Genomic DNA, 26,551 nt, shown 5'->3' on the forward strand with positions numbered 1-26,551 from the left:
CCCAACCCCATGGTTACCATGGCAACAGAACCCCATAGTTGCCATGGCAACTAAACGCCATGGTTACCATGGCAACACAACCCCATGGTTGCCATGGCAACAGAACCCCATAGTTGCCGTGGCAAGATAACGCCATGTTTACCATGGCAACACAACCCCATGGTTGCCATAGCAACCCAACCCCATGGTTGCCAAGGCAACTAAACCCCATAGTTTCCATAGCAACACAACCCCATAGTTACCATGGCAACACAACCCCAATGTTGCCATGGTAACACTACCCCATGGTTGCCATGGCAACAGAACCCCATAGTTGCCATGGCAACAAAACGCCATAGTTACCATGGCAACACAACCCCATGTTTACCATGGACACAGAACCCCATGGTTACCATAGCAACCAAATCCCGTGGTTGCCATGGCAGCCCAATCCGATGGTTACCATGGCAACACAACGGCATGGTTACCACAACAACACAACCGCATGGTTACCACGGCAACCCAACTGCATGGTTACCACGGCATCTCAACCCCATGGTTGCCATGGCAACTAAACCCCATAGTTTGGATAGCAACCCAACCCCATAGTTACCACGGCAACACAACCCCATCGTTGCCATGGATAAACAACCCCATGGTTGCCATGGCAACCCAACCCCATGGTTACCATGGCAACTAAACCCCATAGTTGCCATGGCAACTAAACGCCATGGTTACCATGGCAACACAATCCCATGGTTGCCATGGCAACCCAACCCAATGGTTGCCATGGCAACCAAACCCCGTGGTTGCCATGGCAACCCAAACCCGTGGATGCCATGGCAACACAACCCCATGGTTCCCATGGCAACACAACCCCATGGTTGCCATGGCAACACAACCCCATCGTTACCATGGCAACACAACCCCATGGTTGCCATGGAAACACTACCCCATGGTTGCCATGGCAACAGAACCCCATAGTTGCCATGGCAAAAAAACGCCATGGTTACCATGGCAACACAACGCCATAGTTGCCATGGCAACCCAATCCCATGGTTGCCATGGCAGCACAACCGCATGGTTACCATAGCAACCCAACCCCATAGTTACCGTGGCAACACAACCCCATGGTTGCCATGGCAACAGAACCCCATAGTTGCCATGGCAACAAAACGCCATGGTTTCCATGGCAACAGAACTCCAAAGTTGCCATGGCAACAAAACGGATGGTTACCATGGCAACACAACCCCATGGTTGCCATGGCAACCCAACCCCATGGTTCCCAAGGCAACTAAACCCCATAGTTTCCATAGCAACCCAACCCCATAGTTACCATGGCAACACAACCCTATGGTTGCCATGGAAACACTACCCCACGGTTGCCATGGCAACAGAACCCCATAGTTGCCATGGCAATAAAACGCCATGGTTACCATGGCAACACAACCCCATGGTTACCATGGACACAGAACCCCATGGTTGCCATGGCAACCAAACCCCGTGGTTGCCATGGCAACCCAACCCCGTGGATGCCATGGCAACCCAATCCCATGGTTCCCATGGCAACACAACCCCATGGTTGCCATGGGAACCCAACCCCATGGTTACCATGGCAACAGAACCCCATAGTTGCCATGGCAACTAAACGCCATGGTTACCATGGCAACACAACCCCATGGTTGCCATGGCAACCCAACCCCATGGTTACCATGGCAACACAACCCCATGGTTGCCATGGCAACCCAACCCCATGGTTGCCATGTCAACCCAACCCCATGGTTACCATGGCAACATAACCCCATGGTTGCCATGGCAACACAACCCCATGGTTGCCATGGAAACCCAACCCCATGGTTACCATGGCAACCAAACCCCGTGGTTGCCATGGCAACTAAACGCCATGGTTACCATGGCAACACAACCCCATGGTTACCATGGACACAGAACCCCACGGTTGCCATGGCAACCAAACCCCGTGGTTGCCATGGCAACCCAACCCCATGGTTGCCATGGCAACCCAACCCCATGGTTACCATGGCAACCCAACCCCATGGTTGCCATGGCAACCCAACCCCATGGTTACCATGGCAACCAAACCCCGTGGTTGCCTTGGAAACATTACCCCATGGTTGCCATGGCAACAGAACCCCATAGTTGCCATGGCAACAAAACGCTATGGTTACCATGGCAACACAACCCCATGGTTACCATGGACACAGAACCCCATGGTTGCCATGGCAACCAAACCCCGTGGTTGCCATGGCAACCCAACCCCGTGGATGCCATGGCAACCCAACCCCATGGTTCCCATGGCAACACAACCCCATGGTTGCCAAGGCAACCCAACCCCATGGTTACCATGGCAACCAAACCCCGTGGTTGCCATGGCAACTAAACGCCATGGTTACCATGGCAACACAACACCATGGTTGCCATGGCAACCCAAACCCATGGTTACCATGGCAACACAACCCCATCGTTGCCATGGCAACCGAAACCCATGGTTGCCATGTCAACCTAACCCCATGGTTACCATGGCAACCAAACCCCGTGGTTGCCATGGCAACTAAACGCCATGGTTACCATGGCAACCCAACCCCATGGTTGCCATGGCAACCCAACCCCATGGTTGCCATGGCAACCCAACCCCATGGTTACCATGGCAACACAACCCCATGGTTGCCATGGCAACCCAACCCCATGGTTGCCATGGCAACACAACCCCATGGTTACCATGGCAACCAAACCCCGTGGTTGCCATGGCAACTAAACGCCATGGTTACCATGGCAACACAACCCCATGGTTGCCATGGCAACCCAACCCCATGGTTACCATAGCAACCAAACCCCGTGGTTGCCATGGCAACCCAACCCCATGGTTGCCATGGCAACCCAACCCGATGGTTGCCATGGCAACCCAACCCCATGGTTACCATGGCAACCCAACTCCATGGTTACCATGGCAACCCAACCCCATGGTTGCCATGGCAACCAAACCCCGTGGTTGCCTTGGAAACATTACCCCATGGTTGCCATGGCAACAGAACCCCATAGTTGCCATGGCAACAAAACGCCATGGTTACCATGGCAACACAACCCCATGGTTACCATGGACACAGAACCCCATGGTTGCCATGGCAACCAAACCCCGTGGTTGCCATGGCAACCCAACCCCGTGGATGCCATGGCAACCCAACCCCATGGTTCCCATGGCAACACAACCCCATGGTTGCCATGGCAACCCAACCCCATGGTTACCATGGCAACCAAACCCCGTGGTTGCCATGGCAACTAAACGCCATGGTTACCATGGCAACACTAACCCATGGTTGCCATGGAAACACTACCCCATGGTTGCCATGGCAACAGAACCCCATAGTTGCCATGGCAACAAAACGCCATGGTTACCATGGCAACACAACCCCATGGTTACCATGGCAACTAAATCCCATAGTTTCTATAGCAACCCAACCCCATAGTTACCATGGCAACACAACCCCATCGTTACCATTGCAACACAACCCCATGGTTGCCATGGCAACCCAACCCCATGGTTACCATGGCAACAGAACCCCATAGTTGCCATGGCAACTAAACGCCATGGTTACCATGGCAACACAACCCCATGGTTGCCATGGCAACAGAACCCCATAGTTGCCGTGGCAAGAAAACGCCATGTTTACCATGGCAACACAACCCCATGGTTGCCATAGCAACCCAACCCCATGGTTGCCAAGGCAACTAAACCCCATAGTTTCCATAGCAACACAACCCCATAGTTACCATGGCAACACAACCCCAATGTTGCCATGGTAACACTACCCCATGGTTGCCATGGCAACAGAACCCCATAGTTGCCATGGCAACAAAACGCCATGGTTACCATGGCAACACAACCCCATGTTTACCATGGACACAGAACCCCATGGTTACCATAGCAACCAAATCCCGTGGTTGCCATGGCAGCCCAATCCGATGGTTACCATGGCAACACAACGGCATGGTTACCACAACAACACAACCGCATGGTTACCACGGCAACCCAACTGCATGGTTACCCCGGCATCTCAACCCCATGGTTGCCATGGCAACTAAACCCCATAGTTTGGATAGCAACCCAACCCCATAGTTACCACGGCAACACAACCCCATCGTTGCCATGGATAAACAACCCCATGGTTGCCATGGCAACCCAACCCCATGGTTACCATGGCAACTAAACCCCATAGTTGCCATGGCAACTAAACGCCATGGTTACCATGGCAACACAATCCCATGGTTGCCATGGCAACCCAACCCCATGGTTGCCATGGCAACCAAACCCCGTGGTTGCCATGGCAACCCAAACCCGTGGATGCCATGGCAACTCAACCCCATGGTTCCCATGGCAACACAACCCCATGGTTGCCATGGCAACACAACCCCATCGTTACCATGGCAACACAACCCCATGGTTGCCATGGAAACACTACCCCATGGTTGCCATGGCAACAGAACCCCATAGTTGCCATGGCAAAAAAACGCCATGGTTACCATGGCAACACAACGCCATAGTTGCCATGGCAACCCAATCCCATGGTTGCCATGGCAGCACAACCGCATGGTTACCATAGCAACCCAACCCCATAGTTACCGTGGCAACACAACCCCATGGTTGCCATGGCAACAGAACCCCATAGTTGCCATGGCAACAAAACGCCATGGTTTCCATGGCAACAGAACTCCAAAGTTGCCATGGCAACAAAACGGATGGTTACCATGGCAACACAACCCCATGGTTGCCATGGCAACCCAACCCCATGGTTCCCAAGGCAACTAAACCCCATAGTTTCCATAGCAACCCAACCCCATAGTTACCATGGCAACACAACCCTATGGTTGCCATGGAAACACTACCCCATGGTTGCCATGGCAACAGAACCCCATAGTTGCCATGGCAATAAAACGCCATGGTTACCATGGCAACACAACCCCATGGTTACCATGGACACAGAACCCCATGGTTGCCATGGCAACCAAACCCCGTGGTTGCCATGGCAACCCAACCCCGTGGATGCCATGGCAACCCAATCCCATGGTTCCCATGGCAACACAACCCCATGGTTGCCATGGCAACCCAAACCCATGGTTACCATGGCAACACAACCCCATGGTTACCATGGCAACCCAACCCCATGGTTGCCATGGCAACCCAACCCCATGGTTGCCATGGCAACCCAACCCCATGGTTGCCATGGCAACCCAACCCCATGGTTACCATGGCAACACTACCCCATGGTTGCCATGGCAACCCAACCCCATGGTTGCCATGGCAACACAACCCCATGGTTACCATGGCAACCAAACCCCGTGGTTGCCATGGCAACTAAACGCCATGGTTACCATGGCAACACAACCCCATGGTTGCCATGGCAACCCAACCCCATGGTTACCATAGCAACCAAACCCCGTGGTTGCCATGGCAACCCAACCCCATGGTTGCCATGGCAACCCAACCCGATGGTTACCATGGCAACCCAACCCCATGGTTACCATGGCAACCCAACTCCATGGTTACCATGGCAACCCAACCCCATGGTTGCCATGGCAACCAAACCCCGTGGTTGCCTTGGAAACATTACCCCATGGTTGCCATGGCAACAGAACCCCATAGTTGCCATGGCAACAAAACGCCATGGTTACCATGGCAACACAACCCCATGGTTACCATGGACACAGAACCCCATGGTTGCCATGGCAACCAAACCCCGTGGTTGCCATGGCAACCCAACCCCGTGGATGCCATGGCAACCCAACCCCATGGTTCCCATGGCAACACAACCCCATGGTTGCCATGGCAACCCAACCCCATGGTTACCATGGCAACCAAACCCCGTGGTTGCCATGGCAACTAAACGCCATGGTTACCATGGCAACACTACCCCATGGTTGCCATGGAAACACTACCCCATGGTTGCCATGGCAACAGAACCCCATAGTTGCCATGGCAACAAAACGCCATGGTTACAATGGCAACACAACCCCATGGTTACCATGGCAACTAAACCCCATAGTTTCTATAGCAACCCAACCCCATAGTTACCATGGCAACACAACCCCATCGTTACCATTGCAACACAACCCCATGGTTGCCATGGCAACCCAACCCCATGGTTACCATGGCAACAGAACCCCATAGTTGCCATGGCAACTAAACGCCATGGTTACCATGGCAACACAACCCCATGGTTGCCATGGCAACAGAACCCCATAGTTGCCGTGGCAAGAAAACGCCATGTTTACCATGGCAACACAACCCCATGGTTGCCATAGCAACCCAACCCCATGGTTGCCAAGGCAACTAAACCCCATAGTTTCCATAGCAACACAACCCCATAGTTACCATGGCAACACAACCCCAATGTTGCCATGGTAACACTACCCCATGGTTGCCATGGCAACAGAACCCCATAGTTGCCATGGCAACAAAACGCCATGGTTACCATGGCAACACAACCCCATGTTTACCATGGACACAGAACCCCATGGTTACCATAGCAACCAAATCCCGTGGTTGCCATGGCAGCCCAATCCGATGGTTACCATGGCAACACAACGGCATGGTTACCACAACAACACAACCGCATGGTTACCACGGCAACCCAACTGCATGGTTACCACGGCATCTCAACCCCATGGTTGCCATGGCAACTAAACCCCATAGTTTGGATAGCAACCCAACCCCATAGTTACCACGGCAACACAACCCCATCGTTGCCATGGATAAACAACCCCATGGTTGCCATGGCAACCCAACCCCATGGTTACCATGGCAACTAAACCCCATAGTTGCCATGGCAACTAAACGCCATGGTTACCATGGCAACACAATCCCATGGTTGCCATGGCAACCCAACCCCATGCTTGCCATGGCAACCAAACCCCGTGGTTGCCATGGCAACCCAAACCCGTGGATGCCATGGCAACTCAACCCCATGGTTCCCATGGCAACACAACCCCATGGTTGCCATGGCAACACAACCCCATCGTTACCATGGCAACACAACCCCATGGTTGCCATGGAAACACTACCCCATGGTTGCCATGGCAACAGAACCCCATAGTTGCCATGGCAAAAAAACGCCATGGTTACCATGGCAACACAACGCCATAGTTGCCATGGCAACCCAATCCCATGGTTGCCATGGCAGCACAACCGCATGGTTACCATAGCAACCCAACCCCATAGTTACCGTGGCAACACAACCCCATGGTTGCCATGGCAACAGAACCCCATAGTTGCCATGGCAACAAAACGCCATGGTTTCCATGGCAACAGAACTCCAAAGTTGCCATGGCAACAAAACGGATGGTTACCATGGCAACACAACCCCATGGTTGCCATGGCAACCCAACCCCATGGTTCCCAAGGCAACTAAACCCCATAGTTTCCATAGCAACCCAACCCCATAGTTACCATGGCAACACAACCCTATGGTTGCCATGGAAACACTACCCCATGGTTGCCATGGCAACAGAACCCCATAGTTGCCATGGCAATAAAACGCCATGGTTACCATGGAAACACAACCCCATGGTTACCATGGACACAGAACCCCATGGTTCCCATGGCAACCAAACCCCGTGGTTGCCATGGCAACCCAACCCCGTGGATGCCATGGCAACCCAATCCCATGGTTCCCATGGCAACACAACCCCATGGTTGCCATGGGAACCCAACCCCATGGTTACCATGGCAACAGAACCCCATAGTTGCCATGGCAACTAAACGCCATGGTTACCATGGCAACACAACCCCATGGTTGCCATGGCAACCCAACCCCATGGTTACCATGGCAACACAACCCCATGGTTGCCATGGCAACCCAACCCCATGGTTGCCATGTCAACCCAACCCCATGGTTACCATGGCAACATAACCCCATGGTTGCCATGGCAACACAACCCCATGGTTGCCATGGCAACCCAACCCCATGGTTACCATGGCAACCAAACCCCGTGGTTGCCATGGCAACTAAACGCCATGGTTACCATGGCAACACAACCCCATGGTTACCATGGACACAGAACCCCACGGTTGCCATGGCAACCAAACCCCGTGGTTGCCATGGCAACCCAACCCCATGGTTGCCATGGCAACCCAACCCCATGGTTGCCATGGCAACACAACCCCATGGTTACCATGGCAACCCAACCCCATGGTTGCCATGGCAACCCAACCCCATGGTTACCATGGCAACCAAACCCCGTGGTTGCCTTGGAAACATTACCCCATGGTTGCCATGTCAACAGAACCCCATAGTTGCCATGGCAACAAAACGCTATGGTTACCATGGCAACACAACCCCATGGTTACCATGGACACAGAACCCCATGGTTGCCATGGCAACCAAACCCCGTGGTTGCCATGGCAACCCAACCCCGTGGATGCCATGGCAACCCAACCCCATGGTTCCCATGGCAACACAACCCCATGGTTGCCATGGCAACCCAACCCCATGGTTACCATGGCAACCAAACCCCGTGGTTGCCATGGCAACTAAACGCCATGGTTACCATGGCAACACAACACCATGGTTGCCATGGCAACCCAAACCCATGGTTACCATGGCAACACAACCCCATCGTTGCCATGGCAACCCAAACCCATGGTTGCCATGTCAACCTAACCCCATGGTTACCATGGCAACCAAACCCCGTGGTTGCCATGGCAACTAAACGCCATGGTTACCATGGCAACCCAACACCATGGTTGCCATGGCAACCCAACCCCATGGTTACCATGGCAACCCAACCCCATGGTTTCCATGGCAACCCAACCCCATGGTTGCCATGGCAACACAACCCCATGGTTACCATGGCAACCAAACCCCGTGGTTGCCATGGCAACTAAACGCCATGGTTACCATGGCAACACAACCCCATGGTTGCCATGGCAACCCAACCCCATGGTTACCATAGCAACCAAACCCCGTGGTTGCCATGGCAACCCAACCCCATGGTTGCCATGGCAACCCAACCCGATGGTTGCCATGGCAACCCAACCCCATGGTTACCATGGCAACCCAACCCCATGGTTACCATGGCAACCCAACCCCATGGTTGCCATGGCAACCAAACCCCGTGGTTGCCTTGGAAACATTACCCCATGGTTGCCATGGCAACAGAACCCCATAGTTGCCATGGCAACAAAACGCCATGGTTACCATGGCAACACAACCCCATGGTTACCATGGACACAGAACCCCATGGTTGCCATGGCAACCAAACCCCGTGGTTGCCATGGGAACCCAACCCCGTGGATGCCATGGCAACCCAACCCCATGGTTCCCATGGCAACACAACCCCATGGTTGCCATGGCAACCCAACCCCATGGTTACCATGGCAACCAAACCCCGTGGTTGCCATGGCAACTAAACGCCATGGTTACCATGGCAACACTACCCCATGGTTGCCATGGAAACACTACCCCATGGTTGCCATGGCAACAGAACCCCATAGTTGCCATGGCAACAAAACGCCATGGTTACCATGGCAACACAACCCCATGGTTACCATGGCAACTAAACCCCATAGTTTCTATAGCAACCCAACCCCATAGTTACCATGGCAACACAACCCCATCGTTACCATTGCAACACAACCCCATGGTTGCCATGGCAACCCAACCCCATGGTTACCATGGCAACAGAACCCCATAGTTGCCATGGCAACTAAACGCCATGGTTACCATGGCAACACAACCCCATGGTTGCCATGGCAACAGAACCCCATAGTTGCCGTGGCAAGAAAACGCCATGTTTACCATGGCAACACAACCCCATGGTTGCCATAGCAACCCAACCCCATGGTTGCCAAGGCAACTAAACCCCATAGTTTCCATAGCAACACAACCCCATAGTTACCATGGCAACACAACCCCAATGTTGCCATGGTAACACTACCCCATGGTTGCCATGGCAACAGAACCCCATAGTTGCCATGGCAACAAAACGCCATGATTACCATGGCAACACAACCCCATGTTTACCATGGACACAGAACCCCATGGTTACCATAGCAACCAAATCCCGTGGTTGCCATGGCAGCCCAATCCGATGGTTACCATGGCAACACAACGGCATGGTTACCACAACAACACAACCGCATGGTTACCACGGCAACCCAACTGCATGGTTACCACGGCAGCTCAACCCCATGGTTGCCATGGCAACTAAACCCCATAGTTTGGATAGCAACCCAACCCCATAGTTACCACGGCAACACAACCCCATCGTTGCCATGGATAAACAACCCCATGGTTGCCATGGCAACCCAACCCCATGGTTACCATGGCAACTAAACCCCATAGTTGCCATGGCAACTAAACGCCATGGTTACCATGGCAACACAATCCCATGGTTGCCATGGCAACCCAACCCCATGGTTGCCATGGCAACCAAACCCCGTGGTTGCCATGGCAACCCAAACCCGTGGATGCCATGGCAACACAACCCCATTGTTCCCATGGCAACACAACCCCATGGTTGCCATGGCAACACAACCCCATCGTTACCATGGCAACACAACCCCATGGTTGCCATGGAAACACTACCCCATGGTTGCCATGGTAACAGAACCCCATAGTTGCCATGGCAAAAAAACGCCATGGTTACCATGGCAACACAACGCCATAGTTGCCATGGCAACCCAATCCCATGGTTGCCATGGCAGCACAACCGCATGGTTACCATAGCAACCCAACCCCATAGTTACCGTGGCAACACAACCCCATGGTTGCCATGGCAACAGAACCCCATAGTTGCCATGGCAACAAAACGCCATGGTTTCCATGGCAACAGAACTCCAAAGTTGCCATGGCAACAAAACGGATGGTTACCATGGCAACACAACCCCATGGTTGCCATGGCAACCCAACCCCTTGGTTCCCAAGGCAACTAAACCCCATAGTTTCCATAGCAACCCAACCCCATAGTTACCATGGCAACACAACTCTATGGTTACCATGGAAACACTACCCCATGGTTGCCATGGCAACAGAACCCCATAGTTGCCATGGCAATAAAACGCCATGGTTACCATGTCAACAAAACCCCATGGTTACCATGGACACAGAACCCCATGGTTGCCATGGCAACCAAACCCCGTGGTTGCCATGGCAACCCAAACCCGTGGATGCCATGGCAACCCAACCCCATGGTTACCATGGCAACAGAACCCCATAGTTGCCATGGCAACTAAACGCCATGGTTACCATGGCAACCCAACCCCATGGTTGCCATGGCAACCCAACCCCATGGTTACCATGGCAACACAACCCCATGGTTGCCATGGCAACCCAACCCCATGGTTACCATGGCAACCAAACCCCGTGGTTGCCATGGCAACTAAACGCCATGGTTACCATGGCAACACAACCCCATGGTTACCATGGACACAGAACCCCATGGTTGCCATGGCAACCAAACCCCGTGGTTGCCATGGCAACTCAACCCCATGGTTACCATGGCAACACAACCCCATAGTTGCCATGGCAACTAAACGCCATGGTTACCATGGCAACACAACCCCATGGTTGCCATGGCAACAGAACCCCATAGATGCCGTGGCAAGAAAACGCCATGTTTACCATGGCAACACAACCCCATGGTTGCCATAGCAACCCAACCCCATGGTTGCCAAGGCATCTAAACCCCATAGTTTCCATAGCAACACAACCCCATAGTTACCATGGCAACACAACCCCAATGTTGCCATGGTAACACTACCCCATGGTTGCCATGGCAACAGAACCCCATAGTTGCCATGGCAACAAAACGCCATGGTTACCATGGCAACACAACCCCATGTTTACCATGGACACAGAACCCCATGGTTACCATAGCAACCAAATCCCGTGGTTGCCATGGCAGCCCAATCCGATGGTTACCATGGCAACACAACGGCATGGTTACCACAACAACACAACCGCATGGTTACCACGGCAACCCAACTGCATGGTTACCACGGCATCTCAACCCCATGGTTGCCATGGCAACTAAACCCCATAGTTTCCATAGCAACCCAACACCATAGTTACCACGGCAACACAACCCCATCGTTGCCATGGATACACAACCCCATGGTTGCCATGGCAACCCAACCCCATGGTTACCATGGCAACTAAACCCCATAGTTGCCATGGCAACTAAACGCCATGGTTACCATGGCAACACAATCCCATGGTTGCCATGGCAACCCAACCCCATGGTTGCCATGGCAACCAAACCCCGTGGTTGCCATGGAAACCCAAACCCGTGGATGCCATGGCAACACAACCCCATGGTTCCCATGGCAACACAACCCCATGGTTGCCATGGCAACACAACCCCATCATTACCATGGCAACACAACCCCATGGTTGCCATGGAAACACTAACCCATGGTTACCATGGCAACAGAACCCCATAGTTGCCATGGCAAAAAAACGCCATGGTTACCATGGCAACACAACCCCATGGTTGCCATGGCAACCCAACCCCATGGTTACCATGGCAACACAACCCCATAGTTGCCATGGCAACCCAATCCCATGGTTGCCATGGCAGCACAACCGCATGGTTACCATAGCAACCCAACCCCATAGTTACCGTGGCAACACAACCCCATGGTTGCCATGGCAACACAACCCCATGGTTGCCATGGAAACACTACCCCATGGTTACCATGGCAACAGAACCCCATAGTTGCCATGGCAACAATACGGATGGTTACCATGGCAACACAACCCCATGGTTGCCATGCCAACCCAACCCCATGGTTCCCAAGGCAACTAAACCCCATAGTTTCCATAGCAACCCAACCCCATAGTTACCATGGCAACACAACCCTATGGTTGCCATGGAAACACTACCCCATGGTTGCCATGGCAACAGAACCCCATAGTTGCCATGGCAATAAAACGCCATGGTTACCATGGCAACACAACCCCATGGTTACCATGGACACAGAACCCCATGGTTGCCATGGCAACCAAACCCCGTGGTTGCCATGGCAACCCAAACCCGTGGATGCCATGGAAACCCAACCCCATGGTTACCATGGCAACAGAACCCCATAGTTGCCATGGCAACTAAACGCCATGGTTACCATGGCAACCCAACCCCATGGTTGCCATGGCAACCCAACCCCATGGTTACCATGGCAACACAACCCCATGGTTGCCATGGCAACCCAACCCCATGGTTACCATGGCAACCCAACCCCATGGTTACCATGGCAACCAAACCCCGTGGTTGCCATGGCAACTAAACGCCATGGTTACCATGGCAACACAACCCCATGGTTACCATGGACACAGAACCCCATGGTTGCCATGGCAACCCAACCCCGTGGTTGCCATGGCAACCCAACCCCCTGGTTGCCATGGCAACCCAACCCCATGGTTGCCATGGCAACCCAACCCCATGGTTACCATGGCAACAGAACCCCATGGTTCCCATGGCAACACAACCCCATGGTTGCCATGGCAACCAAACCCCGTGGTTGCCATGGCAACCCAACCCCGTGGATGCCATGGCAACCCAACCCCATGGTTCCCATGGCAACACAACCCCATGGTTGCCATGGCAACCCAACCCCATGGTTACCATGGCAACAGAACCCCATAGTTGCCATGGCAACTAAACGCCATGGTTACCATGGCAACACCACACCATCGTTGCCATCGCAACCCAAACCCATGGTTACCATGGCAACACAACCCCATGGTTGCCATGGCAACCCAACCCCATGGTTGCCATGTCAACCTAACCCCATGGTTACCATGGCAACCAAACCCCGTGGTTGCCATGGCAACTAAACGCCATGGTTACCATGGCAACACAACGCAATGGTTGCCATGGCAACCCAACCCCATGGTTGCCATGGCAACCCAACCCCATGGTTACCATGGCAACACAACCCCATGGTTGCCATGGCAACCCAACCCCATGGTTACCATGGCAACCAAACCCCGTGGTTGCCATGGCAACTAAACGCCATGGTTACCATGGCAACACAACCCCATGGTTGCCATGGCAACCCAACCCCATGGTTACCATGGCAACCAAACCCCGTGGTTGCCATGGAAACACTACCCCATGGTTGCCATGGCAACAGAACACCATAGTTGCCATGGCAACAAAACGCCATGGTTACCATGGCAACACAACCCCATGGTTACCATGGACACAGAACCCCATGGTTGCCATGGCAGCCAATCCCCGTGGTTGCCATGGCAACCCAACCCCGTGGATGCCATGGCAAACCAACCCCATGGTTCCCATGGCAACACAACCCCATGGTTGCCATGGCAACACAACCCCATGGTTACCATAGCAACCAAATCCCGTGGTTGCCATGGCAGCCCAATGCCATGGTTACCATGGCAACACAACCGCATGGTTACCACAACAACACAACCGCATGGTTACCACGGCATCTCAACCCCATGGTTGCCATGGCAACTAAACCCCATAGTTTGGATAGCAACCCAACCCCATAGTTACCAAGGCAACACAACCCCATCGTTGTCATGGATACACAACCCCATGGTTGCCATGGCAACCCAACCCCATGGTTACCATGGCAACTAAACCCCATAGTTGCCATGGCAACTAAACGCCATGGTTACCATGGCAACACAATCCCATGGTTGCCATGGCAACCCAACCCCATGATTGCCATGGCAACCGAACCCCGTGGTTGCCATGGCAACCCAACCCCGTGGATGCCATGGGAACACAACCCCATGGTTCCCATGGCAACACAACCCCATGGTTCCCATGGCAACACAACCCCATCGTTACCATGGCAACACAACCCCATGGTTGCCATGGAAACGCTACCCCATGGTTGCCATGGCAACAGAACCCCATAGTTGCCATGGCAACAAAACGCCATGGTTACCATGGCAACACAACGCCATAGTTGCCATGGCAGCCCAACCCCATGGTTGCAATGGCAGCACAACCGCATGGTTACCATAGCAACCCAACCCCATAGTTACCGTGGCAACACAACCCCATGGTTGCCATGGAAACACTACCCCATGGTTGCCATGGCAACAGAACCCCATAGTTGCCATGGCAACAAAACCCCATAGTTGCCATGGCAACTAAACGCCATGGTTACCATGGCAACACAACCCCATGGTTGCCATGGCAACCCAACCCCATGGTTACCATGGCAACACAACCCCATGGTTGCCATGGCAACCCAACCCCATGGTTGCCATGGCAACCCAACCCCATGGTTACCATGGCAACCAAACCCTGTGGTTGCCATGGAAACACTACCCCATGGTTGCCATGGCAACAGAACCCCATAGTTGACATGGCAACAAAACGCCATGGTTACCATGGCAACACAACCCCATGGTTGCCATGGCAACCCAACCCCATGGTTCCCAAGGCAAATAAACCCCATAGTTTCCATAGCAACCCAACCCCATAGTTACCATGGCAACACAACCCCATGGTTACCATGGCAACCAAACCCCGTGGTTGCCATGGGAACTAAACGCCATGGTTACCATGGCAACACAACCCCATGGTTACCATGGACACAGAACCCCATGGTTGCCATGGCAACCAAACCCCGTGGTTGCCATGGCAACCCAACCCCATGGTTGCCATGGCAACCCAACCCCTTGGTTGCCAAGGCAACCCAACCCCATGGTTACCATGGCAACCCAACCCCATGGTTGCCATGGCAACCCAACCCCATGGTTACCATGGCAACCAAACCCCGTGGTTGCCTTGGAAACATTACCCCATGGTTGCCATGGCAACAGAACCCCATAGTTGCCATGGAAACAAAACGCCATGGTTACCATGGCAACACAACCCCATGGTTACCATGGACACAGAACCCCATGGTTGCCATGGCAACCAAACCCCGTGGTTGCCATGGCAACCCAACCCCGTGGATGCCATGGCAACCCAACCCCATGGTTCCCATGGCAACACAACCCCATGGTTGCCATGGCAACCCAACCCCATGGTTACCATGCCAACCAAACCCCGTGGTTGCCATGGCAACTAAACGCCATGGTTACCATGGCAACACAACACCATGGTTGCCATGGCAACCCAAACCCATGGTTACCATGGCAACACAACCCCATGGTTGCCATGGGACCCAACCCCATGGTTGCCATGTCAACCTAACCCCATGGTTACCATGGCAACCAAACCCCGTGGTTGCCATGGCAACTAAACGCCATGGTTACCATGGCAACCCAACCCCATGGTTGCCATGGCAACCCAACCCCATGGTTGCCATGGCAACCCAACCCCATGGTTACCATGGCAACACAACCCCATGGTTGCCATGGCAACCCAACCCCATGGTTGCCATGGCAACCCAACCCCATGGTTACCATGGCAACCAAACCCCGTGGTTGCCATGGCAACTAAACGCCATGGTTACCATGGCAACACAACCCCATGGTTACCATGGCAACCCAACCCCATGGTTACCATAGCAACCAAACCCCGTGGTTGCCATGGCAACCCAACCCCATGGTTACCATGGCAACCAAACCCCGTGGTTGCCATGGCAACAAAACGCCATGGTTTCCATGGCAACACAACCCCATGGTTACCATGGACACAGAACCCCATGGTTGCCATGGCAACCAATCCCCGTGGTTGCCATGGAAACCCAACACCGTAGATGCCATGGCAAACCAACCCCATGGTTCCCATGGCAACACAACCCCATGGTTGCCATGGCAACCCAACACCATGGTTACCATGGCAACAGAACCCCATAGTTGCCATGGCAACAAAACGCCATGGTTACCATGGCAACACAACCCCATGGTTGCCATGGCAACCCAACCCCATGGTTACCATGGCAACACAACCCCATGGTTGCCATGGCAACCCAACCCCATCGTTGCCATGGCAACACAACCCCATGGTTCCCATGGCAACACAACCCCATGGTTGCCATGGCAACCCAACCCCATGGTTACCATGGAAACAGAACCCCATACTTGCCATGGCAACTAAACGCCATGGTTACCATGGCAACACAACCCCATGGTATCCATGGCAAACCAACCCCATGGTTACCATGGCAACACAACCCCATGGTTGCCATGGCAACCCAACCCCATGGTTACCATGGCAACCAAACCGCCGTGGTTGCCATTGAAACACTACCCCATGGTTGCCATGGCAACACAACCCCATGGTTGCCATGGCAACCCAACCCCATGGTTACCATGGCAACCAAACCGCCGTGGTTGCCATTGAAACACTACCCCATGGTTACCATGGCAACACAACCCCATGGTTGCCACGGCAACCCAACCCCATGGTTACCATGGCAACACAACCCCATGGTTGCCATGGCAACCCAACCCCATGGTTGCCATGGCAACCCAACCCCATGGTTACCATGGCAACCAAACCCCGTGGTTGCCATGGAAACACTACCCCATGGTTGCCATGGCAACAGAACCCCATAGTTGCCATGGCAACAAAACGCCATGGTTACCATGGCAACACAACCCCATGGTTGCCATGGCAACCCAACCCCATGGTTCCCAAGGCAAATAAACCCCATAGTTTCCATAGCAACCCAACCCCATAGTTACCATGGCAACACAATCCTATGGTTGCCATGGAAACACAACCCCATGGTTGCCATGGCAACAGAACCCCATAGTTGCCATGGCAATAAAACGCCATGGTTACCATGGCAACACAACCCCATGGTTACCATGGACACAGAACCCCATGGTTGCCATGGCAACCAAACCCCGTGGTTGCCATGGCAACCCAACCCCGTGGATGCCATGGCAACCCAATCCCATGGTTCCCATGGCAACACAACCCCATGGTTGCCATGGGAACCCAACCCCATGGTTACCATGGCAACAGAACCCCATAGTTGCCATGGCAACTAAACGCCATGGTTACCATGGCAACACAACCCCATGGTTGCCATGGCAACCCAACCCCATGGTTCCCATGGCAACACAACCCCATGGTTGCCATGGCAACCCAACCCCATGGTTCCCATGACAATAGAACCCCATACTTGCCATGGCAACTAAACGCCATGGTTACCATGGCAACACAACCCCATGGTATCCATGGCAAACCAACCCCATGGTTACCATGGCAACACAACCCCATGGTTGCCATGGCAACCCAACCCCATGGTTACCATGGCAACCAAACCGCCGTGGTTGCCATTGAAACACTACCCCATGGTTGCCATGGCAACACAACCCCATGGTTGCCATGGCAACCCAACCCCATGGTTACCATGGCAACCAAACCGCCGTGGTTGCCATTGAAACACTACCCCATGGTTACCATGGCAACACAACCCCATGGTTGCCACGGCAACCCAACCCCATGGTTACCATGGCAACACAACCCCATGGTTGCCATGGCAACCCAACCCCATGGTTGCCATGGCAACCCAACCCCATGGTTACCATGGCAACCAAACCCCGTGGTTGCCATGGAAACACTACCCCATGGTTGCCATGGCAACAGAACCCCATAGTTGCCATGGCAACAAAACGCCATGGTTACCATGGCAACACAACCCCATGGTTGCCATGGCAACCCAACCCCATGGTTCCCAAGGCAAATAAACCCCATAGTTTCCATAGCAACCCAACCCCATAGTTACCATGGCAACACAATCCTATGGTTGCCATGGAAACACTACCCCATGGTTGCCATGGCAACAGAACCCCATAGTTGCCATGGCAATAAAACGCCATGGTTACCATGGCAACACAACCCCATGGTTACCATGGACACAGAACCCCATGGTTGCCATGGCAACCAAACCCCGTGGTTGCCATGGCAACCCAACCCCGTGGATGCCATGGCAACCCAATCCCATGGTTCCCATGGCAACACAACCCCATGGTTGCCATGGGAACCCAACCCCATGGTTACCATGGCAACAGAACCCCATAGTTGCCATGGCAACTAAACGCCATGGTTACCATGGCAACACAACCCCATGGTTGCCATGGCAACCCAACCCCATGGTTACCATGGCAACACAACCCCATGGTTGCCATGGCAACCCAACCCCATGGTTGCCAAGTCAACCCAACCCCATGGTTACCATGGCAACCAAACCCCGTGGTTGCCATGGCAACCCAACCCCATGGTTCCCATGACAACACAACCCCATGGTTGCCATGGCAACCCAACCCCATGGTTGCCATGGCAACCCAACTCCATGGTTACCATGGCAACATAACCCCATGGTTGCCATGGCAACACAACCCCATGGTTGCCATGGCAACCCAACCCCATGGTTACCATGGCAACCAAACCCCGTGGTTGCCATGGCAATTAAACGCCATGGTTACCATGGCAACACAACCCCACGGTTACCATGGACACAGAACCCAATGGTTGCCATGGCAACCAAACCCCGTGGTTGCCATGGCAACCCAACCCCATGGTTGCCATGGCAACCCAACCCCATGGTTCCCATGGCAACCCAACCCCATGGTTACCATGGCAACCCAACCCCATGGTTGCCATGGCAACCCAACCCCATGGTTACCATGGCAACCAAACCCCGTGGTTGCCTTGGAAACATTACCCCATGGTTGCCATGGCAACAGAACCCCATAGTTGCCATGGCAACAAAACGCCATGGTTACCATGGCAACACAACCCCATGGTTACCATGGACACAGAACCCCATGGTTGCCATGGCAGCCAAACCCCGTGGTTGCCATGTCAACCCAACCCCGTGGATGCTATGGCAACCCAACCCCATGGTTCCCATGGCAACACAACCCCATGGTTGCCATGGCAACCCAACCCCATGGTTACCATGGCAACCAAACCCCGTGGTTGCCATGGCAACTAAACGCCATGGTTACCATGGCAACACAACAACATGGTTGCCATGGCAACCCAAACCCATGGTTACCATGGCAACACAACCCCATGGTTGCCATGGCAACCCAACCCCATGGTTGCCATGTCAACCTAACCCCATGGTTACCATGGCAACCAAACCCCGTGGTTGCCATGGCAACTAAACGCCATGGTTACCATGGCAACCCAACCCCATGGTTGCCATGGCAACCCAACCCCATGGTTGCCATGGCAACCCAACCCCATGGTTACCATGGCAACACAACCCCATGGTTGCCATGGCAACCCAACCCCATGGTTGCCATGGCAACCCAACCCCATGGTTACCATGGCAACCAAACCCCGTGGTTGCCATGGCAACTAAACGCCATGGTTACCATGGCAACACAACCCCATGGTTACCATGGCAACCCAACCCCATGGTTACCATAGCAACCAAACCCCGTGGTTGCCATGGCAACCCAACCCCATGGTTACCATGGCAACCAAACCCCGTGGTTGCCATGGCAACAAAACGCCATGGTTTCCATGGCAACACAACCCCATGGTTACCATGGACACAGAACCCCATGGTTGCCATGGCAACCAATCCCCGTGGTTGCCATGGAAACCCAACCCCGTAGATGCCATGGCAAACCAACCCCATGGTTCCCATGGCAACACAACCCCATGGTTGCCATGTCAACCCAACCCCATGGTTACCATGGCAACAGAATCCCATAGTTGCCATGGCAACAAAACGCCATGGTTACCATGGCAACACAACCCCATGGTTGCCATGGCAACCCAACCCCATGGTTACCATGGCAACACAACCCCATGGTTGCCATGGCAACCCAACCCCATCGTTGCCAAGGCAACACAACCCCATGGTTCCCATGGCAACACAACCCCATGGTTGCCATGGCAACCCAACCCCATGGTTACCATGGCAACAGAACCCCATACTTGCCATGGCAACTAAACGCCATGGTTACCATGGCAACACAACCCCATGGTATCCATGGCAAACCAACCCCATGGTTACCATGGCAACACAACCCCATGGTTGCCATGGCAACCCAACCCCATGGTTACCATGGCAACCAAACCGCCGTGGTTGCCATTGAAACACTACCCCATGGTTGCCATGGCAACAGAACCCCATAGTTGCCATGGCAACAAAACGCCATGGTTACCATGGCAACACAACCCCATGGTTACCATGGACAGAGAACCCCATCGTTGCCATGGCAACCAAACCCCGTGGTTGCCATGGCAACCCAACTCCGAGGATGCCATGGCAACCCAACCCCATGGTTCTCATGGCAACACAACCCCATGGTTGCCATGGCAACCCAACCCCATGGTTACCATGGCAACAGAACCCCATAGTTGCCATGGCAACTAAACGCCATGGTTACCATGGCAACACAACCCCATGGTTGCCATGGCAACCCAACCCCATGGTTACCATGGCAACACAACCCCATGGTTGCCATGGCAACCCAACCCCATGGTTACCATGGCAACCAAACACCGTGGTTGCCATGGCAACTAAACGCCATGGTTACCATGGCAACACAACTCCATGGTTGCCATGGCAACCCAACCCCATGGTTACCATAGCAACCAAACCCCGTGGTTGCCATGGCAACCCAACCCCATGGTTACCATGGCAACACAACCCCATGGTTCCCATGAGAACACAACCCCGTGGTTGCCATGGCAACCCAACCCCATCGTTACCATGGCAACACTACCCCATGGTTGCCATGGAAACACTACCCCATGGTTGCCATGGCAACAGAACCCCATAGTTGCCATGGCAACAAAGCGCCATGGTTACCATGGCAACACAACCCCATGGTTACCATGGACACAGAACCCCATGGTTGCCATGGCAAACAAACCCCGTGGTTGCCATGGCAACCCAACACCGTGGATGCCATGGCAACCCAACCTCATGGTTCCCATGGCAACACAACCCCATGGTTGCCATGGCAACCCAACCCCATCGTTACCATGGCAACAGAACCCCATAGTTGCCATGGCAACTAAACGCCATGGTTACCATGGCAACACAACCCCATGGTTCCCATGGCAACACAACCCCATGGTTGCCATGGCAACCCAACCCCATGGTTACCATGGCAACCAAACCCCATGTTTCCCATGGAAACACAACCCCATGGTTGCCATGGCAACCCAACCCCATGGTTACCATGGCAACCAAACCGCCGTGGTTGCCATTGAAACACTACCCCATGGTTGCCATGGCAACAGAACCCCATAGTTGCCATGGCAACAAAACGCCATGGTTACCATGGCAACACAACCCCATGGTTACCATGGACAGAGAACCCCATCGTTGCCATGGCAACCAAACCCCGTGGTTGCCATTGCAACCCAACACCATGGTTGCCATGGCAACCCAACCCCATGGTTACCATGGCAACAGAACCCCATAGTTGCCATGGCAACTAAACGCCATGGTTACCATGGCAACACAACCCCATGGTTGCCATGGCAACCCAACCCCATGGTTACCATGGCAACACAACCCCATGGTTGCCATGGCAACCCAACCCCATGGTTGCCATGGCAACCCAACCCCATGGTTACCATGGCAACCAAACCCCGTGGTTGCCATGGCAACTAAACGCCATGGTTACCATGGCAACACGACCCCATGGTTGCCATGGCAACCCAACCCCATGGTTACCATAGCAACCAAACCCCGTGGTTGCCATGGCAACCCAACCCCATGGTTACCATGGCAACACAACCCCATGGTTCCCATGAGAACACAACCCCGTGGTTGCCATGGCAACCCAACCCCATCGTTACCATGGCAACACTACCCCATGGTTGCCATGGAAACACTACCCCATGGTTGCCATGGCAACAGAACCCCATAGTTGCCATGGCAACAAAGCGCCATGGTTACCATGGCAACACAACCCCATGGTTACCATGGACAAAGAACCCCATGGTTGCCATGGCAACCAAACCCCGTGGTTGCCATGGCAACCCAACACCGTGGATGCCATGGCAACCCAACCTCATGGTTCCCATGGCAACACAACCCCATGGTTGCCATGGCAACCCAACCCCATCGTTACCATGGCAACAGAACCCCATAGTTGCCATGGCAACTAAACGCCATGGTTACCATGGCAACACAACCCCATGGTTCCCATGGCAACACAACCCCATGGTTGCCATGGCAACCCAACCCCATGGTTACCATGGCAACCAAACCCCATGTTTCCCATGGAAACACAACCCCATGGTTGCCATGGCAACCCAACCCCATAGTTACCATGGCAACAGAACCCCATAGTTGCCATGGCAACCCAACCCCATGGTTACCATGGCAACACAAAACTATGGTTGCCATGGCAACCCAACCCCATGGTTGCCATGGCAACCCAACCCCATGTTTGCCATGGCAACCCAACCCCATGGTTACCATGGTAACCAAACCCCGTGGTTGCCATGGAAACACTACCTCATGGTTGCCATGGCAACCAAACCCCATGGTTGCTATGGCAACCCAACCCCATGGTTACCATAGCAACCAAACCCCGTGGTTGCCATGGCAAGCCAACCCCATCGTTACCATGGCAACACTACCCCATGGTTGCCATGGAAACACTACCCCATGGTTGCCATGGCAACAGAACCCCATAGTTGCCATGGCAACAAAGCGCCATGGTTACCATGGCAACACAACCCCATGGTTACCATGGACACAGAACCCCATGGTTGCCATGGCAACCAAACCCCGTGGTTGCCATGGCAACCCAACACCGTGGATGCCATGGCAACCCAACCTCATGGTTCCCATGGCAACACAACCCCATGGTTGCCATGGCAACCCAACCCCATCGTTACCATGGCAACAGAACCCCATAGTTGCCATGGCAACTAAACGCCATGGTTACCATGGCAACACAACCCCATGGTTCCCATGGCAACACAACCCCATGGTTGCCATGGCAACCCAACCCCATGGTTACCATGGCAACCAAACCCCATGTTTCCCATGGAAACACAACCCCATGGTTGCCATGGCAACCCAACCCCATAGTTACCATGGCAACAGAACCCCATAGTTGCCATGGCAACCCAATCCCATGGTTACCATGGCAACACAACCCTATGGTTGCCATGGCAACCCAACCCCATGGTTGCCATGGCAACCCAACCCCATGTTTGCCTTGGCAACCCAACCCCATGGTTACCATGGCAACCAAACCCCGTGGTTGCCATGGAAACACTACCTCATGGTTGCCATGGCAACCGAACCCCATGGTTGCTATGGCAACCCAACCCCATGGTTACCATAGCAACCAAACCCCGTGGTTGCCATGGCAAGCCAACCCCATGGTTACCATGGCAACACTACCCCATGGTTGCCATGGAAACACTACCCCATGGTTGCCATGGCAACAGAACACCATAGTTGCCATGGAAACAAAACTCCATGGTTACCATGGCAACACAACCCCATGGTTACCATGGACACAGAACCCCATGGTTGCCATGGCATCCAAACCCCGTGGTTGCCATGGCAAACCAACCCCGCGGATGCCATGGCAACCCAACCCCATGGTTCCCATGGCAACACAACCCCATGGTTGCCATGGCAAACCAACCCCATGGTTACCATGGCAACAGAACCCCATAGTTTCCATGGCAACTAAACGCCATGGTTACCATGGCAACACAACCCCATGGTTGCCATGGCAACCCAACCCCATCGTTACCATGGCAACAGAACCCCATAGTTGCCATGGCAACTAAACGCCATGGTTACCATGGCAACACAACCCCATGGTTCCCATGGCAACACAACCCCATGGTTGCCATGGTAACCCAACCCCATGGTTACCATGGCAACCAAACCCCATGTTTCCCATGGAAACACAACCCCATGGTTGCCATGGCAACCCAACCCCATGGTTACCATGGCAACCAAACCGCCGTGGTTGCCATTGAAACACTACCCCATGGTTGCCATGGCAACAGAACCCCATAGTTGCCATGGCAACAAAACGCCATGGTTACCATGGCAACACAACCCCATGGTTACCATGGACAGAGAACCCCATCGTTGCCATGGCAACCAAACCCCGTGGTTGCCATTGCAACCCAACACCGAGGATGCCATGGCAACCCAACCCCATGGTTCTCATGGCAACACAACACCATGGTTGCCATGGCAACCCAACCCCATGGTTACCATGGCAACAGAACCCCATAGTTGCCATGGCAACTAAACGCCATGGTTACCATGGCAACACAACCCCATGGTTGCCATGGCAACCCAACCCCATGGTTACCATGGCAACCAAACCCCGTGGTTGCCATGGCAACTAAACGCCATGGTTACCATGGCAACACGACCCCATGGTTGCCATGGCAACCCAACCCCATGGTTACCATAGCAACCAAACCCCGTGGTTGCCATGGCAACCCAACCCCATGGTTACCATGGCAACACAACCCCATGGTTCCCATGAGAACACAACCCCGTAGTTGCCATGGCAACCCAACCCCATCGTTACCATGGCAACACTACCCCATGGTTGCCATGGAAACACTACCCCATGGTTGCCATGGCAACAGAACCCCATAGTTGCCATGGCAACAAAGCGCCATGGTTACCATGGCAACACAACCCCATGGTTACCATGGACAAAGAACCCCATGGTTGCCATGGCAACCAAACCCCGTGGTTGCCATGGCAACCCAACACCGTGGATGCCATGGCAACCCAACCTCATGGTTCCCATGGCAACACAACCCCATGGTTGCCATGGCAACCCAACCCCATCGTTACCATGGCAACAGAACCCCATAGTTGCCATGGCAACTAAACGCCATGGTTACCATGGCAACACAACCCCATGGTTCCCATGGCAACACAACCCCATGGTTGCCATGGCAACCCAACCCCATGGTTACCATGGCAACCAAACCCCATGTTTCCCATGGAAACACAACCCCATGGTTGCCATGGCAACCCAACCCCATAGTTACCATGGCAACAGAACCCCATAGTTGCCATGGCAACCCAACCCCATGGTTACCATGGCAACACAACCCTATGGTTGCCATGGCAACCCAACCCCATGGTTGCCATGGCAACCCAACCCCATGTTTGCCATGGCAACCCAACCCCATGGTTACCATGGCAACCAAACCCCGTGGTTGCCATGGAAACACTACCTCATGGTTGCCATGGCAACCAAACCCCATGGTTGCTATGGCAACCCAACCCCATGGTTACCATAGCAACCAAACCCCGTGGTTGCCATGGCAAGACAACCCCATCGTTACCATGGCAACACTACCCCATGGTTGCCATGGAAACAGAACCCCATAGTTGCCATGGCAACAAAGCGCCATGGTTACCATGGCAACACAACCCCATGGTTACCATGGACACAGAACCCCATGGTTGCCATGGCAACCAAACCCCGTGGTTGCCATGGCAACCCAACACCGTGGAGGCCATGGCAACCCAACCTCATGGTTCCCATGGCAACACAACCCCATGGTTGCCATGGCAACCCAACCCCATCGTTACCATGGCAACAGAACCCCATAGTTGCCATGGCAACTAAACGCCATGGTTACCATGGCAACACAACCCCATGGTTCCCATGGCAA

Source organism: Netta rufina (assembly GCF_964035555.1).
Source record: "Netta rufina genome assembly, chromosome: 18".
In the NCBI taxonomy this organism is placed as follows: Eukaryota; Metazoa; Chordata; class Aves; order Anseriformes; family Anatidae; genus Netta; species Netta rufina.